Source organism: Vipera berus, assembly GCF_964194415.1.
Source record: "Vipera berus genome assembly, chromosome: Z".
NCBI classification, from domain to species: domain Eukaryota; kingdom Metazoa; phylum Chordata; class Lepidosauria; order Squamata; family Viperidae; genus Vipera; species Vipera berus.
Genome location: NC_138205.1, coordinates 92,212,964 through 92,231,555, shown reverse-complemented (window position 1 = coordinate 92,231,555; position 18,592 = coordinate 92,212,964).

The window sequence follows — 18,592 nt, the reverse complement described above, 5'->3', positions numbered from 1 at the left end:
TTGATTTAATTTACAATTATACACTTATAATAAAATTAAATACACAACATTGTAATTCATCATGTAATTAACAATTTCCCATTCCATCACATAAAGCGTTCTGGACCACTGCTGATCTGAACCTTTGGAGGAACAAAGCATGCTTTCCTTGTTTGTGACAATAACAATGGCTTAAATAATTTCTTTTCCTGCAGTAACATCTTGTCATGCCCCAGCATTTACTAGCTGTTATAATCATATCTATTGTATTCTTATCTGTAATTTAATTTTCACAGAATCAAATTGGAAGATAAAAATTACTCTGCTGACATAAATAATCTAACTGCTACGTGTGACAACTTTTGCAAAAAACAACAATAAAACTTAGAAATGAAATATACCCTATCATACTTATTACTTTTCTGCTTTCATTCTTTGAAGAATATTACAGTGAAAATTGAAATTGTATATCATTTAATCAACTTTAAAAAGATATCACAGCCAAATAATCCCTTTTAAATAATAAATTAAATTCTCTGACAAATTTGAGTCTTTCATAAAGAAAAATCTGTTCTTCATCAAATGAGATTATACTTGTATAAATGTCCTTTCCAAATAAATCCAAACTATAACATTCATTGTGGGGGGAGAAGTTCCAAATTTTGAAGATGAAATAGTCCTCTAAAGAGGAACACAACATCTCATGTTGGACAATCTACACTTTCTTCTTACAGAACAATTATTATGATACAATGGCAAGAAAATGTGACCTGGAGCAGAAACCAGGTCTCAGTGCATCAAGCTAACAAAGACATATGACATCTGGGAAAATTCTCCAATGCAGGTCTTCTTCAGGTCAGCCTCTAGTTTCCTTTTGGGAATTTGATGAATCTGGCACACAGTCTGGCATCTAGGTTGCTAATTGGTACACAACTTAGAGGAGTGGTCAAAGCTCAAAAATATCTCGAAATATTTACACCGGTTGCCATTTGCTTTTAGAAGAAATCAGGATTTATTTTACTTTTTGAAATGCCATTCAGCATATGAACCTATCAGACACTAGATCATCTTTAAGATTCCCTAATTTCAGAGGCCATCTATCAGTTATGGAGTAGAGGTCAAACGTTTCCCTAAGGGTTTGTGATTGTTCCCATTGTCCGAAATTCAGGAAACAAATGGAGACATTTCTCTTCAGCCAAGCATTTTGAATGGGATTGATGATTATTTAAACTGCTGTTTTTAACTGTCTCCCTCTCCCTCTCCCTCCCTCTCTTTCTCTCTCTCTGCGTGTTTCTAGAATGGAGGACTCTAAAGAGTTGAATAAAGGGTGAAGCATAAAATAATAAAAAAGCAATAGAATCTTTTGTTCGAATCTCTTTCTTTTAGGTTGAAGAACTGTGTACGACCTGTGTAATGACAGAATAGAATAGAATAGAATAGAATAGAATAGAATAGAATAGAATAGAATAGAATAGAATAGAATAGAATAGAATAGAATAGAATAGAATAGAATGGAATGGAATGGAATGGAATGGAATGGAATGGAATGGAATGGAATGGAATGGAATGGAACGGAGCGGAATGGAACGGAACGGAACGGAACGGAACAGAACAGAACAGAACAGAACAGAACAGAACAGAATAGAATAGAATAGAATAGAATAGAATAGAATAGAATAGAATAGAGCTGGAAGGAACCTTGGAGGTCTTCTAGTCCAGCCCCCTGCTTGAGCAGGAAAATCTATACCATTTCAGACAAGTGACTGTCTAGTCTCATCTTAAAAATTTCCAGTGATGGAGCATCTGTAGGCAAGCTGGTGTGGTCTTACAAGGGTTTTAGAAAGCTGTACTGGAGGGATTTTATCTTTGATCGCGTGCATTTCTGTAGATATATAATGTTCTCATAAATGCACGTGATCAAAGATAAAACCTCCCTGGAATGTATATGGGTCAATATAAAAAGGGAAAAAAAGTGACATTGCCATAGGCCACCCAACCAATCAGAAGAAATAGACCTGATAGATAAAACAGTAACAGATAGAAAAAGAAAAGAAAATTAGCTTTGGTAATCCATAAGAACACTGAAGATTTTCGTTGATGAAATCACATTCATCCAGTTTAACAGAGAGCTCTCACTTATTCTTTTTTAATGTCTGACTTTCCAAGATATAAAGATTCCATTTTGAAAACCACTTCTGAAAAATCTATCCCTAGTTAGGGTACCAATATTGGACTATCTGAACTTTCATCATTCACCGCATAAAGGCAAATGATGATGATGATGGCATAAACCCTGTTAGTTGCATTTTATTTAATTTGTGGCCACTTTACTCTCTCTCTCTCCCTTTCTGCCCTTGAATATTATCCTGTATAAAACGAACTTTGCAGCAGCAAACAAATGGGAAATGAGCAATTTGAGTGTAAGAATACAGATCCCAACTCTCTCCTGAATCATCCTAACTCAGCATTCTGCAATTGGACATACTCAGATGACTTTGAAATGCTCAAAAATTAAAATATTATGAAATCAGATGTTATTTTCTTTAAACATTTCTTCTTCTAAAAGTGGGAGTTTATTTCCCATGTACAGTGGATATAGAAATCTACACTCTCCTGCTAAAATGCCAGGTTTTTGAGATATAAAAAAGAAATCAGACCAAGACAAATCACTTCAGAAAATTTTACACTTTGAATATATCAATTGAAAAGCAAACTAAAACCTTTGGGGGGGAAAGTAATTAACAAAATCTTACATCCCTACTTATAACAAGTTATTGTAATTCTGTATTCAAAATTAATTAATCACATCCAAACTGATGTTAAATGGTAATCACTAACACACCTGCAATCAATTAAAGTGGCTCTGATCAAGTCCATATAAAGTTCAGCTATTCTACTAGGATTTTTCTGACACTCAGTTCCCTCTTACAGCAAAAGCCATGATCTGCAAAGAGCTTATAAAGCAACAAAGATATCTTATTGTTGGAAGGCATCAGTCAGGAGAAGATATAAAAACATTTCCAAGGCCTTGGATAGAACATATAACACAGTGAAGACTGTTAACAACAAATTAAAAAATGTGGTATAACAGTGACATACCAAAAACTAGATGTTTCTACACACACAAGAAGAAAACTGGTTCAAGAAGCAGTGAAGAGACCTACAGCAATATTAAAGAAGTTGCACGAATTTCTGTCAACTATTAGTTGTGTATTACATGTGACAACAATGTCCATGTTCTTCATATGTCCAGCCTGTGGAATAGGTTGGCAGACAAAAGCATGTGGAAAAATGTGTAATGGTCTGATGAGACCAAGGCTGAACTTTTTGGCCATAATTCCAAAAAGTATGGTGGAAACCCTATGGACAGTACCAAAAGGCAAAACGATATGACACTAGAAGATGAGCCCCTCAGGTCAGAAGGCGTCCAATATGCTACTGGGGAAGAGAAGAGGGCTAGTACTAGTAGCGCCAGAAAGAATGAAGTGACTGGACCAAAGCCGAAAGGACGCTCAGCTGTGGATGTGTCTAGTGGTGAAAGGAAAGTCCAATGCTGTAAAGATTTTTTCTCCATAGGAACCTGGAATGTAAGATCCATGAATCAAGAAAAGCTGGACGTGGTCAAACAAGAGATGACAAGACTGAACATCGACATCTTAGGTATCAGCAAACTAAAATGGACAGGAATGGGTGAATTTAATTCAGATGACCATCAGGTATACTACTGCGGGCAAGAATCCCTCAGAAGAAATGGAGTAGACTTCATAGTCAATAAAAGTGTAGGAAAAGCAGTACTGGGATACAATCCTCAAAATGACAGAATGATCTCAGTTCGAATCCAAGGCAAACCATGCAATATCACAGTAGTCCAAGTCTAAGCCCCAACCACAGGTGCTGAAGACGATGAAATTGACCGGTTCTATGAAGCCCTACAGCACCTTACAGAACTAACACCAAAAAATGATGTCCTTATCATCATGGGGGATTGGAATGCTAAAGTAGGAAGCCAAAAGATAACCAGAATAACAGGCAAGTTTGGCCTTGGAGTACAAAATGAAGCAGGGCACAGGCTGATAGGGCAAATAGCTGAGGACAGGAGGGAAATGTAAGACAAGGGAGAAAAAGAAAGATACACTCAATTGAATGCAGAATTCCAGAGAATAGGTAGAAGAGATAAGAATGCCTTCTTAAATGGACAGTTCAAAGAAATAGAAGAAAACAATAGAACAGGGAGGACCAGAGTTCTCTTCAAGAAAATTGGAGAGATGAAGGGAAGGTTTCATGCAAAAATGGCCATGATAAAGGACGAAAATGGCAGGGACCTAACAGAGGCAGAAGAGATTAAGAAGAGGTGGCAAAATTACACAGAAGAACTATACAACAACGAGCTTAACGTCCCTGATAACCACGATGAGGTGGTCACTGACCTCGAGCCAGACATCCTAGAATGTGAAGTTAGACAGCACACTAAAAAGCAGAGACACCACCCTGCCAACAAAAGTGCGTATAGACAAGGCTATGGTCTTCCCAGTTGCAATGTATGGCTGTGAAAGTTGAACCATAAGAAAAGCTGAGTGCCAAAGAATTGAAGCCTTTGAACTATGATGCTGGAGAAGACTCCTGCGAGTCCCTTGGACTGCAAGGCGATCAAACCGGTCAGTCCTAGAGGAGATCAACCCTGACTGCTCTTTAGAAGGCCAGATCCTGAAGTTGAAACTCAAATACTCTGGCCACCTAATGAGAAGGAAGGACTCGCTGGAGAAGAGCCTAATGCTGGGAAAGGTTGAGGACAAGAGAAGAAAGGGACGACAGAGAATGAGGTGGCTGGATGGAGTCACTGAAGCAGTAGACATGAGCCTAAATGGACTCCAGAAGATGATAGAGGACAGGAAGGCCTGGAGGAATGTTGTCCATGGGGTCGCGATGGGTCGGACATGACTTCACAACTAACAACAACAACAAGGCTCAAGGTTGACTCAGCCTTCCATCCTTCCGAGGTAGGTAAAATGAGGACCCAGATTGTTGGGGGCAATAAGCTGACTTTGTAATAATGCTGTTTGGGGGGGGGGCGAAAGCCCTAATAAGCAGGCATATACATAGAATGAAGGCTATTGCTAAGCACATTGATTTGTGCCTCTTAGATTGTAAGCCGCCCTGAGTCTTCAGAGAAGGGCGGGATATAAATGGGATTAAAATAAAATAAAAATAAAATAAATAATGATTATAAGATATTTGCAAAGATTTTAGCAAATAGATTAATGAAGGTTATGCAACAAATTATTTATACTGATCAAACAGGATTTATAAGTGGTAGGCAAATGAAAAATAATGTGAGACATATTGTAAACTTATTGGAATATTTGGAAAGAAATAATCAAGTCCCGGCAGCTTTGATCTTTTTGGACGCTGAAAAAGCGTTCGATCAATTGAATTGGCAATTTTTATTTAAAGTTTTAGAGAAGATGGAGTTTGGTGATAAGTTTCTACAACCTATTAGATCAATTTATCAAAAACAAACAGCTCAAATAATAATTAATGGTAGCTTAACAGAAGCTTGTAAAATTGAAAAGGGTACGAGACACGGATGTCCATTGTCGCCATTGCTGTTTGTTTTAACACTGGAAATATTATTGATTAAGATACGTGATTCAAAGAAAATAAAGGGAATTAAAATAAAAGATCAAGATTATAGATTGAGAGCATTTGTGGATGACTTGGTTATTACATTAAGTCAACCGACTCAATCGGTTGTAGATTTAATGGAAATAATTTTGCAATATGGTCAAGTTTCTGGATTTAAGGTGAATAGGCAAAAAACTAAAATATTGTCTAAAAATATGACTACAGAATAAAAGGAGGTTTTAGGAGAATTAACTGGATTTGAAATAGTTAAAAAGATTAAATATTTGGGGGTATATCTCAGCTTCAAATGTGAAATTGTATAAAAATAATTATGAATTGTTATGGTTAAAAATACAAAAAATATTAGATAGCTGGAGAAAATTACAATTGTCTTTATTGGGAAGAATTGCAGCAGTAAAAATGAATGTTTTGCCAAAAATTTTATTTTTGTTTCAAATGATTCCTATACTTAAAAAAGACTCAAATTTGGAGGAATGGCAGAGAGGTGTCAATAAATTTATTTGGCCAGGGAAGAGACCGAGAGTTAAATTTAAGATAATGCAAGATATATGTGAAAGAGGTGGCCTTAAAGTGCCCAATCTTAAATTATATTATGAGGCTGCGGCTTTATCCTCAATTAGTAATTGGTTTAATTTAACAGAAGGGACATTATTGAATATTGAGGGGTGTTATTTGTTATATGGCTGGCATGCTTATTTATTGTAGGATAAAAAGGTGGATAATGTTTTTAAGACACATATATTAAGGTATGCCCTGTTGCGAGTTTGGAAAAAATATCAATATAAGTTAAGTTATAAAATACCAATTTGGGCAATACCCAAACATGCGATAGAAAATATAAATGTGGGATTTAAACATGATGTGACTACATATAAAGAAATCCTTAGACTGGAAAGGAATGTATGGCAATTAAAGCCATTTAATATTTTAAAAGAGGAAAAAATAGTACAAACTTGGTTTCAGTATGGCCAGATACAAGCTAGATGGAAAGAAGATCAGAAAATTGGCATCTCGATATCAGATGTACCGTAAATTTGGTAAAACAAATTAGAGATCAAAGTCAAGCGCATATAAAAAGGATATATAATGCATTGATAGAAATAGATTCTGAAACGGAACTTGTTAAAGATTGTATGATAAAATGGGCCCAGAATATTCAAGAGCCAATTACGATGGATACTTGGGGAAAAATCTGGGTCAGAAATGTAAAATTTACACAGGCACAAAACTTAAGAGAGAACTTTTATAAAATGTTTTATAGGTGGCACTTAGATCCTAAAACATTAGCATGTATGTATCCAAATTATCAGCCTAAATGTTGGAGGTGTGGTTGTGATGATGCAACGTATTATCATATATGGTGGACTTGTAAAAAGGTTAAAGCTTTTTGGATTAAAATTTGGTGGAATATGCAGAAGATATTTAAGAAAAAGATAAGGTTTTCTCCACAGTTATTTTTGTTGGGTAGTATTACAGATTGTACTGTGATAGAGACTAAATTGATGTTGCATTTAATAACGGCAGCAAGACTTTTGGTATCACAATATTGGAAGAAGGAGGAACTGCCTACTATAGAAGAATGGACTTTGAAAGTTTCAAACTTGGCAGAAATGGCAAAAATCTCAGCATATTTGAAAGAACAATCGCAACAGAGATACTGGAGTGGAGAAGATGGATTGATTATATACAGAATAAATATGGGACTAAAAAGTTTCATTTAGCATATGAATGAGTATTAGTATAATTATTATTAGAATTATAAGATGTGTTATTATTTAGTTATGTTTAAGCGAGTTAAAGTGCGATAGGATTTGAAGTTTAATTATAGTTATTTAGCATATTTTAGTTTACCGTAAGTTTGTTAAAGGCAATACCCTGTATTCAGCTCTGGGAAGTCGGGGGGGAGGGGGAGGGAGGGGAATTGGGGTTATGTTTTAAATGTATTGGATAATGTATGTTATGTTTATGTTTTAAAATGTATTGTAAAACTTTAAAACTCTTTAATAAAAAAAAAAGAATGGCTTCATCAGAAGAAGATTACAGTTTTGTAATGGTCCAGCCAGAGACTGGATCTGACTCTAATTGAAAATATATGAGGTGACCTGAAGAGGGCTGGGCACAGAAGATACACTCACAATATGACAGACCTGGAGCAGTTTTACAAGGAATAGTGAGCAAATATTCCCAAGATGTACCATGTACCATGCTGATAGGCTCCTACTCCCAGTAGACTAAATGCTGTCATAAAATTGAAAAGGTGCTTCAACAAACTATTAGTTTAAGAATATGTATGATTATGCAAATATGTTATGGAAAGTGTTTAATTTCCCCCTAAAAATTCAGTTTGTTTTTCAATTGAATTGTAAAATTCATTCATTCATTCATTTTTCATATTTCTCAACTGCTCATCTCCCATATCATCTCTGAGCATTTTACATTCCCTGAACCACATCTAGATTATTGGTTGTCCCTGTCCAGTCTTTGTGAGGTCAATTGGAAATTAGAAATCAGATATAAATAAGTGTATACAATGTATGCAATACAGACACATTGCTTTATTTTAAAGATAACTGCATTTTTCCCAATTTACATATATGCATGCTTACATGCCTGCATACCATCACAACCCTATTGGTTTTGTCTTCCACAACAGTCCGTTTCTTGTGATGTTCTTGGGAAAAATAATTCCACTGTATGGATAATAGAAGAGCTTTACACAGCTGAAGCAAATAAAAGTAGCTGTGACTAAGTAGACCTAAATTAAGGCATCATTTGCTATGCTACTGTCTTTGGAGACATCAGGAACCACCACTATTACTCCAAAAAAAAAAAGAATGTCCAAACCATTACTTAACATTATTGTGTGCATCATAATCTGTTTCTTGGTTGCAGCTCTGAGCAGCTGTAATAGAATTAATTATACTTCATTTTGCTGTCTTTAACATTATTGACCAAATTTAAGAACAAATGAGAAATGCTTATCAAGCTTGAAGAAAATAATCCATCAGTGGCACAATTTAAATTCTCTACAGTTCTCTTATTAATCAAAGTAACACTTACTATCCTATCTCCATTTCCCATTAACCGTCATTAAGCACTGTTGCTGATTGAAGCAATTTCTTTAGGGATCTCAACCTCGTTTTTAAGAGAATCTTCTACAGTGGAAAACAATATCATAGAGGAACACTGACTTGAGGAGAGGAAGGAGGTTCTTCAATCATCTCTTGACCTTGACATTCTGCTACATCAAAAGTTCACAACTAAGCAAGCAAGCAAGATGTTCAGAACTTTCAGAGTTTTTTTTCCAATGGTAGAAAGAATCATCCATTATTAACAACAAGAGGAAAACATTTCAGAAGACAGCATTGGGGAGCTGGGTTAAGTATCTAGCTTTAATTGATGCACTTCAAATTACATTGGAGGCTCCTTATTTTCCAGGATCCTCATGGCAGAATCCTATTATATTGCCAAGTTCAGCTTTTCCTAACTCATTGCTGCTTTGGATCTATTAGGTTATAACTACCACTATTCTAAGTCAGTTGTTGTTGTTGTTAGTTGCGAAGTCATGTCCGACCCATCGTGACCCCATGGACAACATTCCTCCAGGCCTTCCTGTCATCTTCTGGAGTCCATTTAGGCTCATGCCTACTGCTTCAGTGACTCCATCCAGCCACCTCATTCTCTGTCGTCCCTTTCTTCTCTTGTCCTCAACCTTTCCCAGCATTAGGCTCTTCTCCAGCGAGTCCTTCCTTCTTATTAGGTGGCCAGAGTATTTGAGTTTCAACTTCAGGATCTGGCCTTCTAAAGAGCAGTCAGGGTTGATCTCCTCTAGGACTGACCGGTTTGATCGCCTTGCAGTCCAAGGGACTCGCAGGAGTCTTCTCCAGCATCATAGTTCAAAGGCTTCAATTCTTTGGCACTCAGCTTTTCTTATGGTTCAACTTTCACAGCCATACATTGCAACTGGGAAGACCATAGCCTTGTCTATACGCACTTTTGTTGGCAGGGTGGTGTCTCTGCTTTTTAGTGTGCTGTCTAACTTCACATTCTAGGATGTCTGGCTCGAGGTCAGTGACCACCTCATCGTGGTTATCAGGGACGTTAAGCTCGTTGTTGTATAGTTCTTCTGTGTAATTTTGCCACCTCTTCTTAATCCCTGCCATTTTGGTCCTTTATCATGCCCATTTTTGCATGAAACGTTCCCTTCATCTCTCCAATTTTCTTGAAAACAACTCTGGTCCTCCCTGTTCTATTGTTTTCTTCTATTTCTTTGCACTGTCCATTTAAGAAGGCATTCTTATCTCTTCTACCTATTCTCTGGAATTCTGCATTCAATTGAGTGTATCTTTCTTTTTCTCCCTTGTCTTTCATTTCCCATCTGTCCTCAGCTATTTGCCCTATCAGCCTGTGCCCTGCTTCATTTTGTACTCCAAGGCCAAACTTGCCTGTTATTCTGGTTATTTTTTGGCTTCCTACTTTAACATTCCAATCCCCCATGATGATAAGGACATCATTTTTTGGTGTTAGTTCTATAAGGTGCTTGTAGGGCTTCATAGAACCGGTCAATTTAATCGTCTTCAGCACCTGTGGTTGGGGCATATACTTGGACTACTGTGATACAGAATGGTTTGCCTTGGATTCGAACTGAGATCATTCTGTCATTTTGGGGATTGTATCCCAGTATTGCTTTTCCTACTCTTTTATTATTTATGAAGGCTAATCCATTTCTTCTGAGGGATTCTTGCCCGCAGTAGTATACCTGATGGTCATCTGAATTAAATTCACCCATTCCTGTCCATTTTAGTTCGCTGATACCTAAGATGTCGATGTTCAGTCTTGTCATCTCTTGTTTGACCATGTCCAGCTTTCCTTGATTCATGGATCTTACATTCCAGGTTCCTATGGAGAAAAAATCTTTACAGCATCATCCTTTCACCACCAGATACATCCACAGCTGAATGTCCTTTCAGCTTTGGCCCAGTCGCTTCATTCTTTCTGGCGCTACTAGTACTAGCCCTCTGCTCTTCCCCAGTAGCATATTGGACGCCTTCCGATCTGAGGGGCTCATCTTCCAGCATCATATCGTTTTGCCTTTTGGTACTGTCCATAGGGTTTTCATGGCAAAGATACTGGAGTGGGTTGCCATTTCCTTCTCCAGTGGATCACATTTTGTCAGAACTCTTTGCTATGAGCTGTCTGTCTTGAGTGGCCCTGCACAGCACAGCTCATAGCTTCATTGAATTACATAAGCCCCTTCGCCATGACAAGGCAGTAATCCATGATGGGGTCTAAGTCAGTATGCTGATGGAAATTTAAGTCTAATATATCCAAATAGTATAAAATATACTAAGTTCAGATATCCAAATTCAGTTTCACTAATCATGATTCACCTCAACTTTACTGCTCTCTGTATCACTATTTATTTTGTAAATTAGTGACTATAAGCATTAGTCATTCCTCAAAAGATATCAGGGTACTTATCACAACTGTCTTCCTTTCTGATATGCAATTTTATGGTCTGTCCATAACATGTGTCTTGCTAGACAAAGCAAAAAATGCTAAAGGGCAAAGGCCCCCAACCTTTTGGGCACCAGGGACTGGTTCCAGAGAGGCATGGTTTCACGTGGTACTTGGATCCCTCAGGTGCATGAATGGGGCTTCACTTGCTTACGTGGGATGAATCCTGGCAGGCTGTGGACTAGTGCTGATCCGTGACCTTGAGGTTAAAGACCCCTTCTATAGTCACCATGACCAATTGTTATCCAGCTGAATGGAAAATGGGATGGACAGATTTCTGTGATAAGCAGCTGTTTAATTTCTTACCAAATAACAAGAAATAGTAACTTTTGTGTAAGAATTGTTGTTATATTCACATAGAGCCATAATAAATCCTTCATAAATCTCACTAATTATTATTGGTTTTTCTTAAAAAAAATTCTAGCTACATTTTGTTAGTGAGCTAAACATGCATGAATTGACGAAGATCTTTTTATTTCTATTATACTGACTGATTTTGGTTAAACTTGAATGTAACAATAACCTATAGCTTAGCATTACAAGAAGTGGCCTAATCTTTTTCTGAACACCCCATTTTCCTGTTCCCTCAAGCATTTTTTTTAGAAACTTCCATTGTAGGAGAACCACAGTTCAATACATTAACTGTAACTTTAGTTAATAAAAATGTTGGTTTTAGAAATTATGATCTGAACTTTGCATACATCCACTCATATATCATAATTAAGATTGATAGTAGTTTATTCATTTTGGAAATGATAAACTGGGTCATTCAAAAGAAGAGAAAGGAAACTTCTCAATTCTTTGTACTGCTGTACTTAGTGTAGCAGAAGGCATACATGAGGTATCAATACACTGCACCTCATTTTCAAATGATGTACTAAACTACAAAAGACAGATTTTAGAAATGTGCAGATCACAAGAATGCTTCAAAGCATTGGGTCAATTGAGGTTGCAAAATGAATTGGATTTCAAATGATTTATTCAGAGAATTGAGTTGCTTTGCTTTGAATAGAAATGTTGAAATGTATCTACTAAATTCAATTAGCCTCTTCAAGCTAGAAAAAAGAGGCATCTGCACATGTGCAAAAGCCATTTTTATTATCTCAGAGCACTGTGGTGCAGCCATTTATTATAGATATAGATATTATAGATATAGATATTATAGATATGTTTCACCAGTATTTCACTTTAAAGTGACTCTTTGAGTAAAATTGAAGCACACTTTGGAATTCCACAAAATATTAGCATAAATCTAACTGCCTTTTACTTTGGTCCTGATCACACCTGTATTTTCACCTCTCTGCAACACTGGCATTGAAAGATTAGATGTGACACATAGCTGTACCTAGGATTGATATGGATATACTGTATTAAGAAATATCATTTATATACCATGTATAACAACTTTAAAATTTAATGGCTATTCTTTAATTTGGGTAGGGTAATTTTTTTGCAAATTGAGAATGAGTTGAATTCATGTAGGCAATACAACATTCTTCCATATGTTTATGAAACTAAAAAAAATGTCCTCCACAAAAATAAAATGCTAAGTTGGATTTTGGATCAGTGTAATATTCGCTCCTGTTAGAGCACTTAAAAAGGAAAGCATCTACAAAGTGTTCCATTAATTTGACAAATTTACAGCACTATGATTAGAAAAGCAAAACAGGGCATAGTGTTTAGGAGCATGAATGGATTTCAGGTCTGTAGTCCTTCATCTGTGCAAACAAAGTTAGCTAGCCTATCACATATCTTCCAACTATTTATCAGTTGTTGCTGGCATAGATGCTAAACGGTAGGATGTAGATGTTAAAGTATATTAGCGAATTGGTTTTAGATGAATTATTAAAAATCCAGTAAAAGTATTAAGAATTTCTTGTACTCCGATGCTTGGCTTTGTAGATGTGTTACACTGTCAGGTATTGTTAAAAATAAAAATATAGCAATTCTGCATTCTACATACTACCATGGAAACTTAAAAGAGTCTATGTTCATATGTGCAGAAGACAGTAGGAACTTATCAAGTATAACCTGCATGCCTTCTGTTAGGTTGTGTTGCTAAACACTTGATGACTTGCATGTGTGAATGAGCCAAAGTAAAATTAAAATTAAATGTAACTTATTTCAAACTGAGCGCAGCACCTATCAATTGAATCTGCTCATCAGAATAATGAAAAATCAAATTATGTGCATGCACGAGCCAATTCTTAGCCAGAAAAGCGTGTTATTTTTACCATAGAAGGCAAATACAGTTATGCAGACATTCAGTTATTTTTACCACACTAGACAATTTTTCATATAGAACTAAATTTATGTAATTAAACCTATGAAAAAGAGTTTTATGAGAAGAGAAACACCAGTTTACATTTATTAGCTTTTAACTTAAATAAAGATTTGTGATAGATTAAGGCATTCTATTAACAAATAAATATGTTTGTATAAAACTAGAGATTATAGTGTGGCTTTGCTCATTTATAAATTTGTGAATATTGTGCATCTGTAATAGAAGGATAGTAACATAAAAAGAATCAGATATAATTAAAATATACTAAGAGAGTGACAAACAGCAAAAACTTGGCTTTCAGTTATATCAGAACTAAACGGTAACCATATTATTTCTCCAAACTATTTTCACTTAGCACAGTTCAGATAGAATTATTGCTATGACCTTTTAAAAATGTGAAGGAGTGAATCAATACCCTTTTAGAGGCAAGATTGCAGGAGGAGAAACCAGCCTAGCTGTAATGGTGTGTATTTCTGCATCAGAAAGCAGTTGAAACCTAATTATCGTCAATCAAGTACAAGGTAGCCTTGATGAGGGTATGATTGTGTGACAGGGAAAGAAAGTAAAGATGGACTGTGTATGCATAAAGATTTTCTGAACTCTCTAAGAAATTATCCTCCTGTTCTAATGACTGTCTCTGATATGTCAGGAATATCACATATGATTGAATGGCAGCCTGCCCTTTCTCAATAGATCTCAAATCCAAGAATCATATTGTACTGTCAAAATTGTCCAAATGTTTAGCTAGAATGGTGCTATATATTATTAAATAATAATAATCAACCAATCAGCAGCTGTTCTGTGCAATCTGAAATTGTAGTTAGAATAAAAATTATAGTAATTTATATAAGTGAAAACTGCAGTGCTTAATACCATTTTAACCCAATTCCTTATTGGTTTTGATTTATGTGCTTCATGAGGGGAGGGTCACTGACTGTTTTGCTGAGATAAACAGCTGCTTGCCAACACAAAACTTCTTTTTTTGGTCCACATGAATGGGTCTCATAACAAAGCATTTCAGAAGCAAAATGCCTGTGGACTACATACACCAATAGAAAACAAATGTTCTTTCTTGCAGACTCATTAAGCAATCTTATGTTGCAGGATCACTGAATTCAATGTTACTGTTTTCTGTGCCTAGATAAGTAATATAGGACTTTAAGCAAAATACCCTTTATTGCAAGGAGCTACACAGCTTCTAGAATCTGTGCCATGTTATTTACTTTGTCATTTTTAAAATAAGGCCACAAGTTGAAACTGGCCATGAGGCCATTTTTAGACTCACATGTGAAAGATGCCTAAGCATTAACAGGTATAGTAAGTGGCAGATCATGGAAGAAAGAGACTCTTCAGTGTTTCTCAAATTATAAGGGATTCAATGAAGTTCATAAATTTCAATCCCAACAGTCTAGTCTTTTAGTCAAATCATTGAAGGGGACGCATGATTCGAATGCTATACCATCCTTGCATTTTAAAAAAGATGCCACATCATTCTATTTCTATTTGCTTATAGCCTTTCTTTGAGCTATTTTATTTCTCCTACTTCTTTTAGCACTTGGGAAGAGAAGAGCTTTTTATGGCTGGCTTAATTCCTGTGTCCCTAAATTTTGGCTAACGACATCCCTTCCCTACCTATTTACTGTAGTGATGAATGGAGCTTCCATGATTTCCACTGACAAATCATTTCATTGCTGGCATATCTTATAGTTAAAAATGTTTCCTAATGTTCTACAGCTCCAATTCCTGCTTCCTGTCTCTGTTTTTTGATACTTTCATAAAATGTAAAACCAAATTCTTCTTAAACCACTTACCAGCATTTCCTGCTAGATGATGCAATACCATCCCAGTTATAATATTTAAAATTCAGTTTTCAAGATGCAAATGTCTTTTTAAACTAAACCTGTGCTCTGCCTGTTTTATGCTGGTTATTCATCATCTAAATACAGGTGGAACTGGTATAATCATATTGATGAAAGTAGCACTGAGCCAGTCACCCTAGCAACTAATGATGGGGCAAGGTTGAACTCTGCCTCAAAGAACTTCTTGTGGCACTTCCTGTTCCCACAGCATTCCTTGGAATAACTGTAAGCCCTCCCCTAATATTGGGGCCTCATCTACCAAATGTTATGACAGATGAATTAATCTTCTTTATTTGGCTTTTCAAGCCTGTCTCATCATTGCAGCCATTAAGATAACTTTGAAGTAATTACACAAAGGGTAATAAATGTTTGTATACGTTCAGTCTCTCCATTTATAAACAAGATACTAAATGAAGTGCTTAATTTTATACAATAGCCTAAAGGTGAAGGCTTGATGTTAAGCTATGTTTCAGTGCAAGCAACAGAAGGTTCTCTAACTGTATTGATAGAGAGAAACTGTCTAGCAATCACATTGCAATTATTTCCTCTCTATTCCTTCAATCTTGTTTTTTAAAGCAATCACACATATACAGATACAACAGAAGTTAGCTACATTAAAAGTGACAAGATAATAACATCTTCTAAAATAATTTTTAAAAGCTAAAAAGGTAAAGGTAAAGGTTCCCCCGCACATGCGTGCTAGTCGTTTCCAACTCTAGGGGCCGGTGCTCATCTCCGTTTCAAAGCCGAAGAGCCAGCACTTGTCCGAGGACGTCTCCGTGGTCATGTGGCCGGCATGACTAGACGCCAGAGGCACACAGAACGCTGTTACCTTCCCACCGTATTGGTCCCTATTTTTCTACTTGCATTTTTACCTGCTTTCGAACTGCTAGGTTGGCAGAAGCTGGGACGAGTAACAGGCGCTCACTCTGTTACACGGCACTTGGGATTCGACCCGCCAAACTGCCGACCTTCTGATCGACAAGCTCAGCGTCCTAACCCACTGAGCCACCGCGTCCCTTTTTTAAAAGCTAGATTACTGTAATTAAGTATGTACGCAAAATAGGACTATTTCTTCTAATACGAGAAAAATAAAAAAATTTCCTATTTCAAAATAACTAAATTATTTGCCTTAGTGTTTTTTTTAAATAATTTGCTATCAAGACCAATATTATTCAAAACAAAGAAATAATACTTTTAAGGCAATTCAATCCCCTACTTTTGAATTATAAAATATTAGTGGCTCAGATTTCTAAATTCCAGCTGAGCTACTATTGGCACAGCAATGAAGAGTGAAGAAATAACTTTCTTTTCTTTTCCCATACTTTATTATGATTTTTTTGGAATATACATTGGGAACTAGTGTTGAGAATATGCTAGAATATTCATCATTGCCATCATTTTATATAATCTCATCTTATATTGGATGCTCTGTCTGGATCAGAGTTCTCTCAAATTTTGATTAAAAAATAATTGAATAAAGTAATACACCCACACATTATTCAATATATATATAGCAATAGCACTTAGATTTATATACAACCCCCTTTGCAGACTGTCTCAGCGGTTTACAGAGTTACCATATTGCTTCCAATAATCTGGGTCCTCATTTTACTGACCTTGGAAAGATGCAAGGTTGAGTCAACTTGAGATGGTCAGGATCAAACTTATGGCTGTGGGTAGAGTTAGCATGCAGTACTGCATTTTAACCAGTGGGACACCATAGCTCTTATTTATAATTTTTACTGTCATGCTGCTTAAAACAAAGACTTCCCTCTTCAAATCAAGTTCACCTTTTGGTGATTATATAGACATGACCATGTTCGTTTTATAGATACTGAATCCTCAAGGATGTATTTTCAACTTCCCAGTTATGACTTAGGATTTCCTGGTTGTGTAATATCATCACATCCAACCTTGCTTATATTTCTTTTTCTTTTTTGAAATCAACAAAGTCAGCTGGGTATTCCAATCTACTATATGAAGATTTTTTTTTCTATAGTTCAAAATTTGTTACAGGTTGAATATAATGAAAAGTTTTATTAAGTGATTTTTGTATAGGCCACAATATTGATTCTAAGCCACAACCAATATTTAATTTATTATATTCTCACTCCCAAATCTATCAGATTTAATAAATATGTTTTAATATATTAGTATCATTTGATGCGGTGGCTCAGTGGGTTAGGATGCTGAGCCTGTCGATCAGAAGGTCGGCAGTTTGGCGGGTCAAATCCCGAGTGCCGCGTAACAAAGTGAGCGCCTGTTACTCTTCCCAGCTTCTGCCAACCTAGCAGTTCGAAAGCACGTAAAAAGGCAAGTAGAAAAATAGGGACCACTACGGTGGGAAGGTAACAGTGTTCCGTGCGCCTTTGGCGTCTAGTTATGCTGGCCACATGACCACAGAGACATCCTCAGACAAGCGCTGGCTCTTCGGCTTTGAAACAGAGATGAGCACCGGCCCCTAGAGTTGGAAACGACTAGCACGCATGTGCAGGGGAACCTTTACCTTTACCTTTTATCATATGATACCATACCTAGAAAGTTATGGAAATTGAAAAGTAACTTGCCACACATTAGAATCAAGAACCTACGGGCTGCAAGATTTCATCTGGTGGGTAAAGTTAAGTGAATGGCAACAATGCAGTCATTTTCCATTTTGGGTGCTTTTTATCTATGAGAAAAAAATAAGGACCAATCTTTTATTTTTTGGAACTGAGCTGTACAAATAATTTTGGGTTATTGGCCATACTTGGTCTCTCAGTAGTGTGCTAAGGGGTTAGAGAGAAAGAAAGAAAGAAAACACAATGGAGTAGATGCTCAAGCCAGACCAAAAAATAAATTTGGTAATTTTTAAATTTAACTTCAATTAATATGAATGATAGTATTATTAGTGCCTACATATTTAATAATTTTCTAACATGGAACACTGAAACTATAATTCAGCAGTAAATTTTAGAAGGCTTTAGGGATGGAATTGTGAGCTAGAGTACAGCTTGTGCACCCCTAGTTTAGAAAATCGGTTAAGAGATTAATCAGTTTTTTTTAAACTGGATTTTTAGAGCTGGTATTAATTTATTTATTTTATTTATTTATTTTAATTCCATTTATATCCCATCCTTCTCCGAAGACTCAGGGCGGCTTACAAGCTTAGCAATAGCCTTCATTCTATGAGGGAGGATCCCTTGCAGGGTCGTGCCGAGGAATTTAGTCAACATCTGTCGGATAAAATCGCTCGGATTCGGACCGGTTTGGACTCCAACTGGGCAGAGTCTGGCGATCAGGACACGAGCGGTCTTGTCAATGTTAC